Source organism: Sus scrofa, chromosome 1 (assembly GCF_054392235.1).
Source record: "Sus scrofa isolate SSC_HxYL_T2T_F1_AM1 chromosome 1, Sscrofa_HxYL_maternal_Yorkshire_Landrace_v2.0, whole genome shotgun sequence".
NCBI classification, from domain to species: domain Eukaryota; kingdom Metazoa; phylum Chordata; class Mammalia; order Artiodactyla; family Suidae; genus Sus; species Sus scrofa.
The window spans coordinates 257130683-257150106 of NC_139383.1; the positions used below are offsets into that span (position 1 = coordinate 257130683).

Consider the following 19424-nt stretch of genomic DNA (forward strand, 5'->3'; position numbering starts at 1 on the left):
TTATGGTCAACAGACTGGAGTATATCTTCCGAGTCTAAGAAAACTGCCTGGAGCTTGGGTTTCAGACTCCAGTTTGAATCCCCAGCTCTGCCATTATTGAAATAGGTGAAACATAAACACATTATTTAACGAGACTCTGTATCGGGTGCACCAACTGAAAAATGGGGCAGCCTCAGTATTTCCCCAAATGTAGGAAAGTTACACAAAACGAACTTAAGCAGTACTTAAATTCCATTTAGAGGATTTCAGGGGATGGACAGGCACAGTATTAAACACTCAATCACACCATAAGAAAATGTTGTTCTTTTCAGCACTTCTTTAGCCTCCTTTATAAAAACCGTATTCATTAAGGAGAAATTTTGTGTTTGGTCTTATCTTCAACATGTGCTTAATTTCCCTTTTTTTTTAACATAGTGAGAGCAAGTCTCAGAGTCAGCACCTTTAGAAAGCAAGTTTATTTTATAGGTAGGCTATTTAAAAATTAATTGGTTTTTATTCTCCTTGTTTTTAAAGTGATTTTTTTTTATTTTAAAAAGTTTTGGGGTTTTTTTAAATTGTTAAATTATAGTTGATTTACAAAGTTCTGTCAATTTCTGCTGTACAGCAAAGTGACCTGGTTACATGAAAGTGATCTTTTATTTGAGAAAATTGGTATTCATTTTCAATTTAGAGAACCAATATAAGGTTAACATTTTAAAGTAGATGTACTCTATTCACAATAGCCAGGACATGGAAACAACCCAAATGTCCATCAACAGATGACTGGATTAGGAAGATGTGGTATATATACACAATGGAATACTACTCAGCCATAAAAAAGGACATAATGCCATTTTGCAGCAACATGGATGGAACTAGAGAATCTCATACTGAGTGAAATCAGCCAGAAAGACAAAGACAAACACCATATGATATCACTTATAACTGGAATCTAACATCCAGCACAAATGAACATCTCCACAGAAAAGAAAATCATGGACTTGGAAAATAGACTTGTGGCTGCCTGATGGGAGAGGGAGGGATTGGGAGGGATCAGGAGCTTGGGGTTATCAGACACAACTTAGAATAGATTTACAAGGAGATCCTGCTGAGTAGCATTGAGAACTATATCTAGATACTCATGTTGCAACAGAACAAAGGGTGAGGAAAAAATATATATATATACATGTAAGGATAACTTGATCCCCTTGCTGTACAGTGGGAAAATAAAAAAAAAAAGAGGAGGAGTTCCCATCGTGGTGCAGTGGTTAACGAATCCGACTAGGAACCATGAGGTTTTGGGTTCGGTCCCTGCCCTTGCTCAGTGGGTTAATGATCCGGCGTTGCCGTGAGCTGTGGTGTAGGTTGCAGACTCGGCTTGGATCCCGCATTGCTGTGGCTCTGGCGTAGGCCGGTGGCTACAGCTCCAATTCGACCCCTAGCCTGGGAACCTCCATATGCTGCGGGAGCAGTCCAAGAAATAGCAAAAAGACAAAAAAAAAAGGAAAATAAATTAAAAAAAAATAATAGAAACACTAAAAAAAAAAAGTAGATGTACTGATGATTATAAAAATGTGAGTCAACTGAAATAATGAGTGGCTTACATTCTGCCTGCTTCAGAGTTACAGTGAGGAGTAAGTGAGGTAATGGACAGGAGAATGAGCCCACACGTGCACATCTACCCAGAATCTGTGAGTAAAATTTCAGTCAGTGAGGAATAAGAGTAGAGGGTACAGTGCAAAAGGATGGATGTGAGATTCCGAAATGACAAGGAGCCAAAAAACAGCAGGAAGGGGTTCTTCAAGAAAAATCAGGGAAAAGAGGGAAACCTTGTAGAGAGAGAACAAGTTAACAAATAACTGCTGAGCCAGACTACATGCTACTCATCGGTGAGAAAACCAGGTGCAGTGCATGCCTCTTAAAATCCAGGAGAAAGCTATCAAAATGGTCAGTCTTATTTCGAAGAGCCTTGAACACCAAGTTAAAGACTATTGCGGTGCCAGGCCCTTAAAGTCTTTTGATATTTGTTTAGCACCTAGAACATTACATGGTGTTTGAAAAATATTTGCTGAAGAAATGTATTTCAGTTTAATGGTATTTTTTGGTACCTTAACAACAGACAGATACACACACACACACAATTATGTCTTCCTCTTCCCTTTTTTTTCCAGTCCCAGAAATCACTCCAGCTAAGGTTAACTGTCACTTACATCCCAAGGCCCTGCATCAGGAGAGGAGAAAAGTCTACAGATCAATCTAAACTCATTAGTCCAGGCCTTTACATTCTCTCTGCCTTTCCATGGAAAGCTGCCACTTCTATCAGTGTTGACTTTATGTCAAGCCTAGATCATCTAAATACCAGATCCAATCGAATTCAAGCTGGCATCCCCTTGGGGACTTGTTTCCTCAAGAAAACAAGCTCAGCTTGACTCCTGGCAAAAAACAATTATTCCCGACCTGGCATTCTACAGAAATTTTGCAAAGCAATTGTAAATGGGGATATGAAAGCCAACAACTTCTTAGCAGTTCCTTCCCATGCCCACCTCAATCCTGAATCCTCTTGCTCCTTTTCCCCTCTTCTTTCTTCCTTCTAGTCCTAATCTATTATGACCTCCGAAACAACAAACTCAGGGCAATGCTTTGAAAACTTTGTGTCTTGCCCACCTACTACCCTGAGTGAAAGTCTTCTGAGATATTTAGAATACTTTATAAAGTTAGTCCACATCTCATCCTTTCTCAGAGGATGAATGAGTCTTAAAAGTCAGTTAGCTTTTTTTTTTCCCCCACCATATATTTATTGGCTTAACAGGTTTGCAATACAAGAAGCAAAACCTACACCCAAAATGGAGACATCCAGAGTGGAGATTCCAAATGAACATTTCATTTTAGATAGCTTCTCCAGATGGTGAGTTGGAAATGAGACAAATGTCTCACTGTGTCTCGCTAAATCCATGTTTGTTCCACTGAAATGTAGTGAGATAAACTAACCCCTCTTTCCTTTGCATGTCAGATGAAACTCCCCTTTTGGTTCTATGATTCAAGTCTTTGTCCATGTAATGCAAATAAATAAGCAATTCCAAAAGCTTCTCTCTTCTATCTTCTTCTCCTCCCATCATCTTCTTCCCTTCGTCACTCATCAAAACTCTCTTAAGCATTCTCTGGGTGTTTCCACTCTACCTCTCCAAATCCACAGCTCTGTTGCACAATGCTGAGCCTGTCACTCAAAACATTGCTCTGGGCAGTTCCAATCAAAGACGCATCCTTTTTCCTAAATACAGACCTAGAGTTAGAGGATATAAAAGCTTGAAGGGCTCTTTAAAAGCCATGTACTCAGCTTCTTTCATTTCATCAACGAAGAAACTAAATCTCAGAAAAGTAAGGTGACTTGCCCAGGGTTACATGGCTAAGGAAGTGGGTTTTCTGAAATTATATGTAGAACATAATTACATGTCAAATTATATGTAATTATACATAAAATTTGGAGTGTACATGCCTGTGTTTATTTTTTTTTCTGAAGCGAGAATCCATAGCTTTTATCACATTCTCCATGTAGTCAAAAAATCCTCTTCCAATAAACAACAACCACTAGTTGGTTTATATATACAAACTTCTTCCTAGAAGTGTCCTCCTATTATAAAACATCTTGAACTTCAGGACTAGCCAAAAAAAAAAAAAAAAAAAAAAAAATGCTTTGACTTTCAAATGCTTCTTGGAAGTTGGATTTGGCATAGAAAACGTTTCAGTTCCAAACAAATACTTACACACAGAGAGACACAAAGAATGAAAGAAAAGACTAGATCCTATACATAAAAGGTTGTTTGGGGGGTTTTAAGTATTTAAATTCTCAATTACTTACTGAACTATCTCATGTTAAAAAAATGAATTAATGTGCAAATAAATGTACTTTAATGTGAAACATCACAGGCTACAGCATTTTCTCAAATCAAGGCTTCCTCAAAAAGAGAAATGAAACTGAATGGAGTCAGAATTGTCTACTATACAAAAAGAAAGCTAGTCTTAACTAATTTAAGTACATACTAATATTTCTCAATCTATCATAAACCTAACCTCAACTATTCTCATATACTTCTATTCCTAAAGGTTTTCTATGATTATCCCACTATTTTAATTCATCTTCTAGAATTTAGGGAACAAACGTAGTTTCCCATTCTCTTTGACTTGTTCAAGTCAGCACTTACTGAATCCCCTTCTATATCAAGGAGGGTGAATTAAGGACCAGAAGAATGAATCAAAGACTTCCTCCTGGAGAAGCATACCTTCCAGAGGAAGACAAATAAATGTTAACTATAACAACAACAACAAAACAATTCAACACATGACATGAATAGGACTGTGATCCAATCCTATGGGAGCAAAAAAGAGGAGGATAATTAATTTTAACTCAGTGTTGGCAGGAAGGTGTGAATCCAGGCAAGCTAATGAGAAGAATGGCATTTAAATCAGATCTTAAAATAGATTCTCAAAATGGAAAAAGACAGGACCTCAAACTTTATTTTGTTTTAGGAACCATATCTGATGTGCCTCAGAGTAAATGCTCTTTGCTGTAATACAGTTTATCATCTCAACAGAATGTACAGTTGAGGCTCCATTTGAAAGTATTTTCACAAAACAAGATTTTTTCCCTCTGCCTTCAAATATTTCTAAAATGCACCTCTAACACCACACTTATGCTGGCTACCTATCCAGTAAACTATTTTCAGGTGGAACTATCCAAATGAAAACCAAGACTCACTCTTTGCCTTTTACTAGTATTTCATTTATTAACCTTTGATTCCTTCGTGAAGTCCTTACCCGGTATTGGTAAATTCATGGAAACCAAACTGCCTGTGGTGCAATCTCAGTTCCACTGCTTACTTGGTAGGCTACTTAGTCTGTCTATACCTCAGTTTTCCCATCTGTAAAATGAAGATAATACAGCTCATCTCATCTGGTTCTCGTGAGAATGAACTGAATTATAACGTGTCCAATGCTTAAAACAACTTCCAACATACAGTAAATCAACAGTAAATGTAATTTTTTACCAAGAAGAAATGTTTCCTAAGAGTCTATTTCAGATGGGCTACATCAATTTAGTAAGCAAAAGGGATTCCCATCCAATTTCACATTTATAAAGCCGACTTTAAAACTATTTACTTTCAGAGAAATATGCCTTAAGAAAAGGCTAAATTTGATGCCTGGACAGTAATGGCACTAACAGAACTAGCTTATTTCAGAAGGTCCACAGCATAATCAGGAATAGAACAAGTACACATCATATTGTATTATAACCAATTTTTTAAAAACTCATCGAAGTTAGGATTGACAGCTCAACTCACAGTTTTCTTCCCCTTTTCTTTTGTTCCTCATACTTTTACAGCCAAATCCTGTCACTCCATTTTCTATTTATCACACAAGAAAACATTTCAAGATCATCACAGACCTACTCACAAATATTTGACTAAAACAAAAGCAAATCTTTCATTTTAAACCAAGTAAAGAATTAGTGTTGAGTAAATTTTATCATCTGTCCTTCCCATGGTGTTGCAATCCCTACACAATCAATGTCCCAACAAGCTGAAGAGAATTTGGCTGGCCCACTCAGAGCAACAAGGGAAACTGATACAGGCTGTAGATTCTGATAAGAACCAGAGCAGATGAATATACCAGAACAGGGAGCATCCTCAGAATGTCCTCTGCTCACAGCAGCTGAAATCATACCACCTCACTGCTTAGTGTAGGAGTCAAAGAACTCTGAGATTCAGGGTTGGGTTTAAATCTTAGCTCTGGGAGTTGCCATCATGGCTCAGTGGTTAACGAATCCGACTAAGAACCATGACGTTGTGGGTTTGATCCCTGGCCTTGCTTAGTGGGTTAAGGATCTGGTGTTGCCATGAGCTATGGTGTAGGCCAGCAGCTACAACTCCGATTAGACCCCTAGCCTGGGAACCTCCATATGCCGCAGGAGTGGGCCAAGAAATGGCAAAAAGACAAAAAAAAAAAAAAAAAAAAAAAATCTTAGCTCTGACACTTGCAAAGTGTGTCGCCAGACACTTGTTAGTTAACATCTCTGTTTTTTAGTCTACAAAATAGGGATACTAAATCAGTTCATTGTAAAGATTAAATTAGTATTTGAAAAGCATCTGGAATAGTAAGTGGCACAAAGTGCTATTTAACAGTGTCTATTAAACAAATATTGCAACAACTTTGGCACATATGATTATTTCCACATGCGGGTATGAAGAAGGTTTCAGTTTTAGTGTAGATCCTCACCCAAAACAGTTAAAACAAATTTTCAGAAAGATCTTTAAAATCTGACACCCAGGTAATTGACCAAAACAAGCATTATATTTGCATTATTTCTTTAATATCAGATAGTAAATAAAAATATATGTGGATTTGAGAGTACTTTAGAAATGCAAGAAAACACATATCTACTGGTACTTTCTAAATTCTCAAAAGGTCCATAATTGGAGTCTAAGACAATGACTACATAATTATTTTAGGAGCTGAAAACTGAAAGAGCAAAGATATTGGCAATTTAAAATCACTACAAATATAGCATAAGCAACTTGATTTATGGAAAGGAAGAGCCCTAAAAAATTTTTTTAGTGGAAAAATATTCCAACTTCTCTCCATATAAGGTAAATATTATGGAAGATAAGAAAAAGCAGCCTGGCTGAGTTTCATTTGGTTTTATTCATTTTTAATAATATAAGCATTAAGACTTCCTAGAGCAGAGGTTGAAAACAACCAAGTCCTAATCACCCTTTTCCCATCTTAAGCTACTTTCTCACATTAACTGTAAATATGTTCTAAGCCAAAATGTGTCCAGGGCCCATCACAGGCCTCGATTTGGATATAAATTGAAATACTTGTAAGGGTTAAGATTTCAAAGGTTTATCTGGAGGGGAAACACATAACATCAGAGGAGTCTCCTTAAAATCATACACATTATTCTGGAACACCAGGCTTGGTCCCTGAAAAGGTGCTCATAATTACTCTGACTACAGTAGCAATTCTTATCCCTTAAATGCACTGTGGTCACTGAAGGCTGATCACTTTGATTCTATTGCTTTTTCTCAAGTAAATACCAATGTGCTCTGCATATCCAATGTTTTCCCCAAATTCTATCAGTTATTAATTAAACATTTTACAGGCTGACAATGGAAACTTTGTACTTGAAAATTATTATATTATCAGAAGAGAGTCTACTCTGGAAGCTTCCCTATGCTTTCATACTTTCTTTGGGAGCGGTGGGAGAAGTGCCTCAAGAGAAAGATATGAACAACAAACAGTGGCCACTAATTTTGCGGTAGGCATGAGGAAATTGGGCCAAAATTAAAGGGGAGATGAGAAATTAAGTACTTTTTTAAAATTAGGATTTAAGTTTTGTCTGAAAAGAAGATCAAAACTTAAAATTGAGTTCCAAACTACTGTTAAAAGAACCAGTAAAACTCTGTTTTTGAACCTGGAAGATTTGGTGAGGTGTTTGTGGGGCGGTGGGGATTAGGTCTTAGAAAGTGACTTACTGATTTTCATCACCAAGGAATTTTTTTTTTATCAATTTTGTCTTCTATTATATGAATGTATATATACCACTCACTCACTCTAAGTGTCACTAAAAAGTCTGTTTTTAAAAGCTAATGGTACCGATGTTGCAAAAGACAAGGGCCCATTATTTCTAGCGTCACTTTTCTTTCTTTCTTTTTCCTTATTTCTCTTTCGCAGTCTCTCCCTTTTTCTTTCTCCTTCTCTGTCTCTATTGTTTTTTATTTTGTTTACTCTCTTCTTTCTGATAAGTACTGAAAAAAAGGCACCTACACACAACCCTGGCACTGACCCACGCCCCCAGAACCTTTGGTTTAGCAACACTCAGGGAGTAGGAAACCATTCTAAGAAAACAACCAGATGAGCTTTCGCCTCATCCCCCAGGTTTCCTCCCAGTCTGCAACCATCAGCCTTTACCGGATCTCAGTCGGAGCCCGAGAGCGACAATGCCTCCTAGAGCCCGGCTCCACTCCAGCCAACCGGCCCATTCCCAGGCGACTCGGCCAGGAGGCGCTGTGGGTCAGTCCCCCCATGGCCACTGGCAGCCGGCGCCCAGCCCTCCCTGCCCCCACCGCGAAGCCCAGCCGGCCGCCGCGCTCCGAGTTCTGCACCGCCCTCCGGGGTTACTCTCGGTCATTCTGCTTCACCATCTCGCCCCAGCTTCCCCATCCTTGCCCAGTCTGAAGCTGCCCCCCAGCAGACAAGCAGCAAAGGGCAGGAAGATGGGGGGGTGGGCAGGGGAATGGACACCTCAGCTCCCGGTTTCCACAGGCCCTCCTCTCTTAAGCCTAAGGTTTTTAAAAGAAACGAAACTCGTCTCTCGGCTGCGCCAGGGATTCCAGCTCCAGAGAGCGTGCAGAGACCGTTGGCAGACCCCCAGGTTAAACAAAGCCCCCGAAGCCTCAAAGGAACAATAGCGCTACGAACCCGGTTTGGGACACCTCCCAGACGCGTTCTTGCGGGCAAAGAAAGCTCAGCTCCAGTCTCGGGGTGCACGGGACCGACTCCCAGGTCAAAGCCCAACTCAGACCAGCTCCTTAAGAACTAAGGGCGGACAATTGTCCTGATGTGCGCCGTCCGACCAGCAGCAGAAGAGGTTTCCAGCCGGCTCAGGCGCTTCCGAACAAAGGGAAGAGCTCGGTGCCAGACCTGCCACTCTCCCGACTCCGAGCGCAGCACCCCCAGCAACACCGGAAGCCCCCGATTCCACTGCCCCTTAAGTACTGCGCCCTGGTCTCCGCGCTCAGAGATGCTCCTTCCGCTCCACCGCCCGGCGAGTTCTGAGCGTAGCGGCGCCGCGTCTTGGGGTCGCCACAGCTCATCCTAGGACGCCTTCCCCCACTTACGCTGCCCCCGCCCCATTTGCCCTGCAGGAGGTGGGAATGTGGGGGTTCGGACTAAAGTCTCCGAAACCCAGAGCTTCCCAAATTCCCCTCGGCCCCGAAACAAAACAATAACGCCCGAGTTGCTGAAGAGCGTCTTACCTGTTTTCCACTTTTGTGTTTGCGTCTCTTGCCCCTACCCCTTGAAAAATCCTTCCCGAGAAGTGTGGGAAGAGGAGCAAAGTGCCTGGAGAAATTGGCTGTGGCGGCGCTGGTAGCGCGGAGACCCCTGTCCAGCCCACCTGCGCCAGGGGAGAGAGGTGTCCTCAAGGCCCCGGCTGCACTCACTCTTCCTCGGAATTACCCGGGTTTTGCCGCGACTAGTTCCTTTTATAGATTCGGCGGCGCTGAGCACAGGGGTTACTATCGGTCAAAGCCTGTTCACTCCCTCCTTCCCCGCCCGTTTTCCCGGCCTCAGTTTATGTAGTTCAGTCACTCAGTAGAAAGCACGTGGAGCTGCGCCCCGCCCCTTAAATGGGCGACAACCCGCCTCTCACGCCCACTGGGGGCGGAGGGCGCAGGTGGTGGTGCAGCCCTCCTTGCCCCGGCATGGGTCTGAACCTCTCGCCCCTGCTGGGCTCGTCTGCCCAGGACCAGAGGGAAAATTGGGGAAGGGGGCTGCGCCCGCTAGAGACTCTCCTGCACGTTCAGGGCAGCCAGAAGCACTAGTAGAAATCGCTTCCTCTAATCTCGTGCTTTCAGCAGTTTTTGTTCCTTTGTTAACTTTTTCAGTCGGAAGGACCTGAGGGGAGGTGGGGAGGGGAACAGAACTCTAGGCCCAAACCCCTCAAGATGCTAACCCTTTAGTCTTCTCCTTTCAAATGCCCAGGATGTGGGACAAAGCGGTCCCCTGGACGATTGGCTGGGTGTGTTTTCCACCACCAACCCTGGCTTTGGAATTCAATTCAGTATTACTTTTAGGATTCCCAGGGAGGACCCCTGAAAAGTGGTCTTGCTCCTTTTCTTTGCAAACTGGGAGGAGGAGGGAGGCCACAAAAAACAAACAAAAACAAAGAATGTGGACCAACTCCCTTTTAATTTTCATCATATTGGTCAGCGGCTCAGTGACAGATGAATACATATGGCTTGTATTTTGGTTTCTACAAATTCTCAAAGTGCAGCTGGAGAATCACAGTCTTGTAAAATTACATAACCATTCCAGTTCACCAACTTCTTCTGGCATTGGTTTTGACAGGAGCAAGACGGCCCATACATTGGAGGAAGAGAAGAAAGTGTACAAATGGTGGGCCATATATTTTAATTATTTAACTCATAAAACAAGCCAACAAACTGTAAAAATGTCTTCTACCTTGACAAAGATACCTTTGGAGCAACCTGGAAGTATGGATTCCTCAGGCTGTAACTTGGGTTTGGCAAAAAATGGTGGAGTGGAAGAGCTGACCATCAGACCCCTTTCTCTTCCCGCCCCAGCTCCATCATATTCCAGAATAACCTCCAGCTATGTATGTGGACCCCAAGCTGCACAAGCCCCTCCACACTCAATCAAGGCCATGATTTGAACCCAGGTACACATGTCAGTGGTTCTGTTAACACTCAGGACGGATCCTTTGGGAAGGCCCTGGCAGACTCTGGAAACATACTTAGAGGCCTTAGGGTATGGAATTCTAGGGTCCCACCTATTCATAACTCTGGTGGCATGGCCACTGGGTCCTGTGGACTGCCCACCCTTAGGAAAGGATGAGGTGCGAGGCTGGCCAGAGCCAAGCCTTTTGAGGCCCAGAGCCCAGAAGAGGAGTCCCTCTTGTCTAGGTCAAAGGACAGTCCTAGCCAAAAGACTGGGTTTGGGGTCAAATTGACTGTACCACCTGATCCACAACTTTCGGCCCCCATTTCTTCACCTATAAAATAGAATATATATTTATTTCCCTTCCTCACAAGGGTTTTCTGAAAGTGAATTTTGTTCAGCTGAGCTCCTGGGAAGAATGACTATAAACAAAGAAGGTGTTGGTAGCTGACTAACAAGGTCATTTTTAGGTATCAGCCATGGCCTATTAAAATTTTCCCATGCCATATCCAGATAAAACTTTCTTTGAAAAAGACACATGCACCCCCATGTTCATCACAGCACTATTCACGATAGCCAAGACATGGAAACAGCCTAAAAGTCTATGAACAGATGAATGGGTTAAGAAGATGTGGTACATATATGCAATAAAATACTACTCAGTCATAAAAAAGGACAAAATAATGCCATTCACAGCAACATGGATGGAACTAGAGACTCTCATACTAAGTGAAATAAGTCAGAAGGAGAAAGACCACATGATATCACTTATATCTGGAACCTAATATATGACACAAATGAACCTTTCCACAGAAAAGAAAATCATGGACATGGAGAACAGACTCGTGGTTGCCAACGGGGTGGGAGGGAGGGAGTGGGAGGGACTGGGAATTTGGGGTTAATAGTTGCAAACTATTGCCTTTGGAATGGATAAGCAATGGGATCTGCTGTATAGCACTGGGAACTATGGTCACTTGTGATGGAGCATGATAACATGAGAAAAAAGAATGTATATATGTATATGTGACTGGTCTCCTAGCTGTGCAGTAGAAAATTGACATAACACCGTAAATCAGCTATAATGGAAAAAATAAAAATCATTATAAAAAATAAATAAAATTCACGGGGGGGGGGGATTTTTCCATGTCAAAATTTTAAAACTCCAGGCCTAGAAAAGAGTGCAGAGTAATCACTCTGATTCTCTAGATATAAAGGGAAGCTCTGAGGAGGTGCTACCCTTCCAAGTGTGATTTGGGGGAGTGATAATGTTTCTCTGCCTCTCTATCCCCCACCCCACCCCACCACCCACCACCTATCACATTGCTTAAAATTCCACCACCAGAATCATTCTTTTTGGAACTGAAGGCTGTAGTTCCCAAGAGCACCCCTATTAATGTAATCCTTCAGATTGTTCTCCTGGGGAATGAGTGGCCAGAAGTCTTGTACAAATGAGAGAAAGATAGGCTGTTGGAGAAAGGAGGTGAGACCAAGATGGAGCTGACAGCTCCAGAGGACAGCCATTGATTCTAAATATACAGGTCTATGGCCCCAAAGCCAAATGTGATCATTTTTAACTAAGAACAACCTGTGGTATCAGGAATCTGCTCACCTCTGAAATGAATACATTAACACACTGCAATGCCTGAAGTATGTTCATTACTTGTGTTGATGTCTACCAGTAAAAGAGCTCAACCTCCCAAAGAGGGATATGGCCAGGGGACACAAGGACCTAACTCTGCTGACATCAAACCCACATTTTGCAAATCTGACAGGTTCGTATGAACAGAAATACTGAATTCCAAAAGTCAGAGGCTAAGAGAATGTATAAAATGAGAATTTTCTCTCTTGAATGTCACTGGTTGATTTGTTCATAAGTATGCTTCTGTGAGCTTTCCTCAAAATCCTTCAATTCCTCTAACACCAACACCAACACTCCAAGTCCCCACCCTAGATGACTCTTCCCAAACAAGTAAAATGGCCCTTCTTTGTTGCTGTGGCTCTGGAGAAGCCAATTCTATCAATATACCCTAGGTGTCTTGAAGTTCTATTTTAAGATGACCCTGGCATCTTCTAATTACAGAAATGCCCTTTCAGGCAGTTGCAGCCTTGGAGACCCTGCTAGAGGTCATGGAGCTACAGATTATCATTCTATGGAGACATTTAAATTGGGATTACCTTAAAGACTTTGCTTGGAAATTGCTTTGATACATAATATCTGTTAACTGGTCAACATAAATGTACATTTACACATTGTTTAGAATATAAATGATTTTCACCACATGTGTTTTTGATTGGGACACATCATACTGTTTGGTTCCTGGAAACTCTGAAAAAAAAAGAGTATTACAGGAAGTCAATGAAGAATAAAACAGAAACTATTCTAAAAATAATTTCTCAGGCAGAATTTGTTACAATTAAGAAGATGGAACAACTGGGCTTTTTGAGAATCCCTGGAGAATGACAGGTGCCTCAGAATTTTTAAAAATAGGTAATTCTTCCTTCATGTAAGGTGGAATAACCTTATATAAACCTATAGTTTATATTTGAGTCAGTTTAATTCCAATACATGGTTAGACACAGAAACAAATTCTCAAGCTATAGAGTTTAAACAAACAAAACAAAATTACAAAGGATCACCGTTATTTGTGGAGTAAACTATGTACTGTACAGGCTTTCAATACCTACAAATTTAATTTAATTGGACCAATGCAATCCCCTTCTTTATTAATGTGACTCTTATTGACATATAGCAAGATTCAAAACCATTACTGCTTCTGGACTTTAGTAAGATGCTTGTTCTGCCTGTCACTGGTATCGACAAGTTAGCCTGGATTATAGACACTTATAGCCCCTGAATTACTAGTTGATCAATGAGTTACAATTTTTAAAAGCCACCCTTTTGTACAACTATAAAAGTAATAGAATTCATTGAGTAATTAAAAAAATAAATAAATTTGGAGTTCCCGTCTTGGCGCAGCAGAAACGGATCTGACTAGGAACCATGAGGTTGCAGGTTCCATCCCCGGCCTCACTCAGTGGGTTAAGGATCTGGCATTGCCATGAGCTGTGGTGTAGGTCACAGATGCGGCTCGGATCCTGTGTTGCTGTGGCTGTGGCATAGGCCGGTGGCTATAGCTCTGATTAGACCCCTAGCCTGGGACCCTCCATATGTCGCAGATTCAGTCCTAAAAAAGACAAAAATAAATAAATACATATATAAATAAATAAGTAAAACCAAACTTCCTCCCTTTAAGCTCTCCTGCCATCGAGAGCCAAGCTGCTGAAAAGATTTCATCTGTAATCCGTCCCTTTCATTCACTCTCCAGCCGGTTTCAGGCAAACTCTGGCCCCTACCACTCTGAGCTCATGCTGTCCAGATTCATTAATGACCTCCTTAAAGAGTGAGAGAGGGGCATATGTGCTTTCTTATCATTATAAAATATTTTCATGTAGGCAAATAGAAAAATATCTCAAGCACAGATAGACTGCTTAAGGTCTAACACTGATGACCTCCTTTAAGTCCCTGGGCTACCTGATCTCTGGTATTTGACACTACTGACCACACCTTCCTTCCTGAAACTAGTTCTTCTCTTGTGTTTCCTGAATCTGGTTCTCTTGTGACTTTCCTGCCTCTTTAATCCCTCTTTTCCTACTCCTCTGTCCTTGTATCTATATCTCCTAAAACTGGTTTTCTTCTTTTATTTTTACATGATCCATTCCCTGACTTCACCCAAACCCTGTATGGCCAGCTCTTAGCTCCTTGCTGAGCTCTGGGAAGGTGTCAAGACTCCTCCCCCCGCCCCCATGCCAGGTGTAGCAACCAGCAGGACCAAAGTGTGCTTGCTCCAGCTCAGAACTGCTGACTGCATATGTTTATCTCTTCCCTACTCTGCAGTAAGTGACTTCTATGGGGCAAACCTAAAATGAGCTCATGGAGGGAATATTTACGCCATCAAATCTGATAAAAATCACAGCTTTTCTTTCTTTCCCTTTTTCGCTCTTGCTTTCTGTTTTTCTTTCTTTTTTCTTTCTCTCTTTCTCCCTTTCTTTCTTTTCTCTCTCTTTTTTTTTTTTTTTTTTTTTTTTGAAAGCTAGTTTTAACATTTATCAGCACAACACTGAACAGGACATTCTGCAACTAAACCCCAAAACAATTTTTTAATCTTTTCTTTAAAAAATCCCTCCTCAAAAAAAGAGAGGACTCAAATCAATAAAATGAGAAATGAAAAAGGAGACATAACAGTGGACATCACAGAAATACAAAGGATCATAAGAGACTACTATATGAAACTATACGCCAATAAAACAGAAAACCTAGAAGAAATGGACAAATTCTTAGAAAAGTACAATCTTCCAAGACTAAACCAAGATGAAATAGAAAAGATGAATGGACCAATCACAAGAACTGAAATTGAAACTGTGATTTAAAAACTTCCAACAAACAAAAGTCCAAGACCAGATGGCTTCACAGGAGAATTCTATCAACCATTTAGAGAAGTGCTAATACCTACCCTTCTGAAACTATTTCAAAAAATTTTAGAGGAAGGGACACTCCCAAACTCATTCTATGAGGCCACCATCACCCTGGTACCAAAACCAGACAAAGACTCCACAAAAAAAAAAGAGAAAACTACAGGCCAATATCACTGATGAACATTGATGCAAAAATCCTCAACAAAATACTAGCAAACCGCATCCAACAATACATTAAAAGGATTGTACATCATGATCAAGTGGGATTTATCCCAGGGATGCAAGGATTGTTCAATATCCACAAATCAATCAGTGTGATACACCACGTTAACAAACTGAAGAATAAAAACCATATGATCCTCTCAATAGACGCAGAAAAAGCCTTTGACAAAATCCAACACCCATTCCCGATAAAAACCCTTCAGAAAGTGGGCATAACGGGAACCTACCTCAACATAATAAAGGCCATATTAGACAAACCCACAGCGAATGTCATTCTCAATGGTGAAAAGCTGAAAGAATTCCCACTGAGATCAGGAACAAGACAAGGATGTCCGCTCTTGCCACTACTCTTCAACATACTTCTGGAAGTCCTAGCCACAGCAATCAGAGAAGTAAAAGAAATAAAAGTTATCCAAATTGGAAAGGAAGAAGTAAAACTATCACTTTTTGCAGATGACATGATACTATACTTAGAGAATCCTAAAGACTCTACCAGAAAACTGTTAGAGCTCATCCATGAATTTGGCAAAGTTGCAGGATACAAAATTAATACACAGAAATCAACGGCATTTCTATATACTAACAATGAAATATCAGAAAGAGAAATTAGGGAAGCAATCCTGTTTACTATCACATCCAAAAGAATAAAGTACCGAGGAGTAAACCTCCCTAAAGAGAGAAAAGACCTGTACTCTGAAAACTATAAGACCCTGATGAAAGAAATCAAAGATGACACAAACAGGTATAAAGACATACCATGCTCGTGGATTGGAAGAGTCAATATTATCAAAATGACTATACTACCCAAGGTAATCTACAGATTCAATGCAATCCCTATCAAATTACCAAGGACATTTTTCACAGAACTGGAACAAAATATTTTAAAGTTTGTTTGGAAGCACAAAAGACACAGAATAGCCAAAGACATCCTGAAAGAATGAAAGGAGAACACTCAAAGAATGAAAGGAGAACACTCTCTAACACCATACACAAAAATAAACTCCAAATGGATTCAAGACCTAGATATAAGACCAGACACTATCAAACTCCTAGAGGAAAACATAGGCCAAACACTCTCTGACATAAACCACAGCAATATCTTCTCAGATCCACCTCTTAGAGTAATGACAGTAAAAACAAAAATAAACAAATGGGACCTAAGCAAACTTCAAAGCCTCTGCCCAGCAAAGGAAACACTAAACAAAACAAAAAGACAACCCAGAGAATGGGAGAAAATCTTTGCAAGAGAACCAACTGACAAGGGATTAATCTCCAAAATTTATAAACACCTCCTACTGCTCAATACCAAACAAACAAACAACCCCATCAAAAAATAGGCAGAAGATTTAAACAGACAGCTCTCCAAAGAAGACATATAGATGGCCAAAAAACACATGAAAAGATGTTCAACATCACTCATTATTAGAGAAATGCAAATCAAAACCACTCTGAGGTACCACCTTACACCAGCCAGAATGGCCATCATCCAAAAGTCTACAAACAATAAGTGCTGGAGAGGGTGTGGAGAAAAAGGAACCCTAGTACACCGTGGGTGGGATTGTAAATTGGTGCAACCACTGTGGAAAACAGTATAGAGATTCCTCAGAAAACTAAAAATAGAACTACCATTTGATCCAGCAATCCCACGCCTGGGTAACTATCCAGAGAAAACCATGACTTGCAAAGACACATGTACTCCAATGTTCATTGCAGCACTATTTTCAATAGCCAAGACATGGAAACAACCTAACTGTCCATCGACAGAGGAGTGGCTCAAGAAGAGGTGGTACATATACACAATGGAATATTACTCAGCCATTAAAATGAATGAAATACCAGCATTTCTAGCAACATGGAGAGACCTAGAAATTATCATGCTAAGTGAAATCAGCCAGACAATGAGATACCAACATCAAATGCTATCACTGACATGTGGAATCTGAAAAAATGACAGACTGAACTTCTTTGTAGAACAGATACTGACTCACAGACTTTGAAAACTTATGGTTTCCAAAGGGGAGAGGTTGGGGGGTCAGAGGATGCGCTGGGGGTGTGGGATGGAAATACTATAAAACTGAATTATGATGATCATTGTACAACTATAAATGTAATAAATTCACTGAGTAATAAAAAAACAAAAATATCCCTGGTCCATCTGCATCCTATGTTTTAATTTCATTTAATGACATCTTCATCTACATGTTGACTGTTGGAAATCATAGTCACACTTGCTTAAATTTTCATGCCTCTGTCCCCATCTTCCTCTTCTCATTCTAAAAAGCACCCTAAACTTCTCAATTGAATCTCCTCAGCATTTCAGTCTGTCCTTTCCTCTCCATCCCCACTTATCTAAATTCAAGCCAAAGTTTTGGGTAACCTCCAAATTGCTATTCCTAACTTTTGTTTCTTCCTCTTCCTATTTATCTTTCCCACCACAATGGAGTGATTTTTTTTCTTGAAGGGAAAATAGCTACGCAAACCAACATAAAAACAAGAAGTATCCTGTATCTCTCTCGTCTGCCTTAAAACTTCCTATGGTTCTCTATTGCTTATACAGAATCAATCCCTCAAAGTTCCCGAAGAAAATCTAATAGACCTTTGCAAACATGACATTGAAGACCCTTGAAGCCTTCATCTCCCCATTCCTATCTGCCCATTCCCCATTCCACAAACTTTTTGAATCTCTGCTCATGGAGCCTCCTTACCTAGAAATCTTATCTCCACCCCTGTGTAAAATTAGTGAAGGAGAGGGATGAGAATAAATAACTCTGTTGTGCTATTATTCTAGAAGCAGGAGGCAAAAGGGACAGAGGAGAGAGAGTATTAGAAACTACTTCCCTCATTAGATAAAAAAGTATGCGATAGAGGGTAGATGAAGGAGAGAACTATATTATAGTAGATATTTCTTAAGTACTCAAATTAATAGGCAAATAATACCCTCAGCTCAGATCCAATAGTAAGTGTAACAATAGATTCAGAGGGACAACACTACCCTTAAGTTTGAAAAGAAAATAATTGGATTCTGGGGATTAAATGAAATCAAGCATGTATTATAATAAAAGTGATGAATCTGCATTCTCCTTTCCTTACTCAGAGTGCTTTTTTTTTTTGACACTTGTTAAGAATTCATATTCCTGGCTGTGATTTCTAGAATAAGGGGCTGTTTTATTTCTTAGCCAGGAGTTTTCCTTCTCTCTGACATATTAATAAGAGAATAAGTCACTAAAAAACAAAGAAATTCTAGGAAGTGTTCCAGATTTCCCTTTTTCTACTGGGCTGCTAGAGAGGCAAGTCTCTTTTCTTCCTTCAGCATTTTGGAGATGATTCCTTCAGGACTGCTTGGTCTTTCCTTTGTTATCCCCTTGGTGGTCTTGTGTTGGTTTGATTCATCGTTGCACCAACCACCCTTCATGGCTTCTGAAACTATCTAGACAGAATGAATGTTAGGGCCTCTTCAAACATTACACTGGCCAGACACTGTGCTGTGACCATGTCATGGAAGCAGGCCTTCATTTCCCGTCTTTGTTGCCATGCTTTCAGTGACTGATGTTGTCCAGTGAAATCTGAGTAATTTCTTTCCTGGTTATTTGTCCTGGAAACCTACGTGTGCAGAATCACCCAGAAGTATGTAAATTACTGGGGGATGGGCTCCATTCCCAGAGGCCTGGGGCTTCCCACAGAGCTGACCCTAAAGCTGGTTCCTCTGGACTGACTCTGTTACAAAGCTCAGCAGGAAGTCCCCACATCTGTCTACTTACCACTGGGGATGGGAGGCCCCAGATAGGAAGATGAAAAAGAAAGCTAAATGGAGGGTCCATTCCTAACATCTAACGAAACAAGATCAGAGGCTAAAGAAAGAGGGAAATGATGTCAAAGTGAAGATCATAAAAACTGAGAGTGTTAGTGGTGTGTGAACTGTTCCAACATTTTGACAGGCACCATAGCAACATGTGTTAAAAGCTTTTCACCTACTAATTTACTTGGAAGAATTTACCCTTAGGAGATATCCAAAAATATGGTCAAAGACTTATGTTCAAAATGTTTGTCACTATGTTATCTCCAGGAGTGAACATTTTAAAGATATATAATCATCTAAGGGTGTAAAAATTCTAAAATAAATTCTGATAAACTCCTATAAGAGTATTTTATGTAGTTATTAAAAATACAAATAATGTTTTCAAAGGTAATGATATGGGAAATGGCTTGTGATAAATGTTAACTGGAAAGAGTAAAACTATAGTTAGTATACTATGATTTATATTCAGTAAAAATAATGGTATATTTATAGTCTTTTT

The 19424-nt window shown here is 40.4% G+C and overlaps 2 protein-coding genes across 13 annotated transcripts in view; one reads left to right on the forward strand and one right to left on the reverse strand.

The window, feature by feature from the left end:
* The window catches only part of ABCA1 (ATP binding cassette subfamily A member 1), a 134413-nt gene extending 125122 nt beyond the window's left edge, over positions 1-9291 (reverse strand). For 6 of the 12 annotated variants that reach the window (XR_014837417.1, XR_014837405.1, XM_085011920.1 and 3 more), the window contains exon 1: positions 8455-8719. The gene's annotated coding sequence lies outside the window, so the exon portion shown is untranslated. 12 annotated transcript variants of the gene reach the window in all.
* Positions 1-19424, forward strand: part of TMEM38B (transmembrane protein 38B) — a 774558-nt gene that overhangs the window by 14206 nt on the left and 740928 nt on the right. The window lies entirely within an intron of this gene.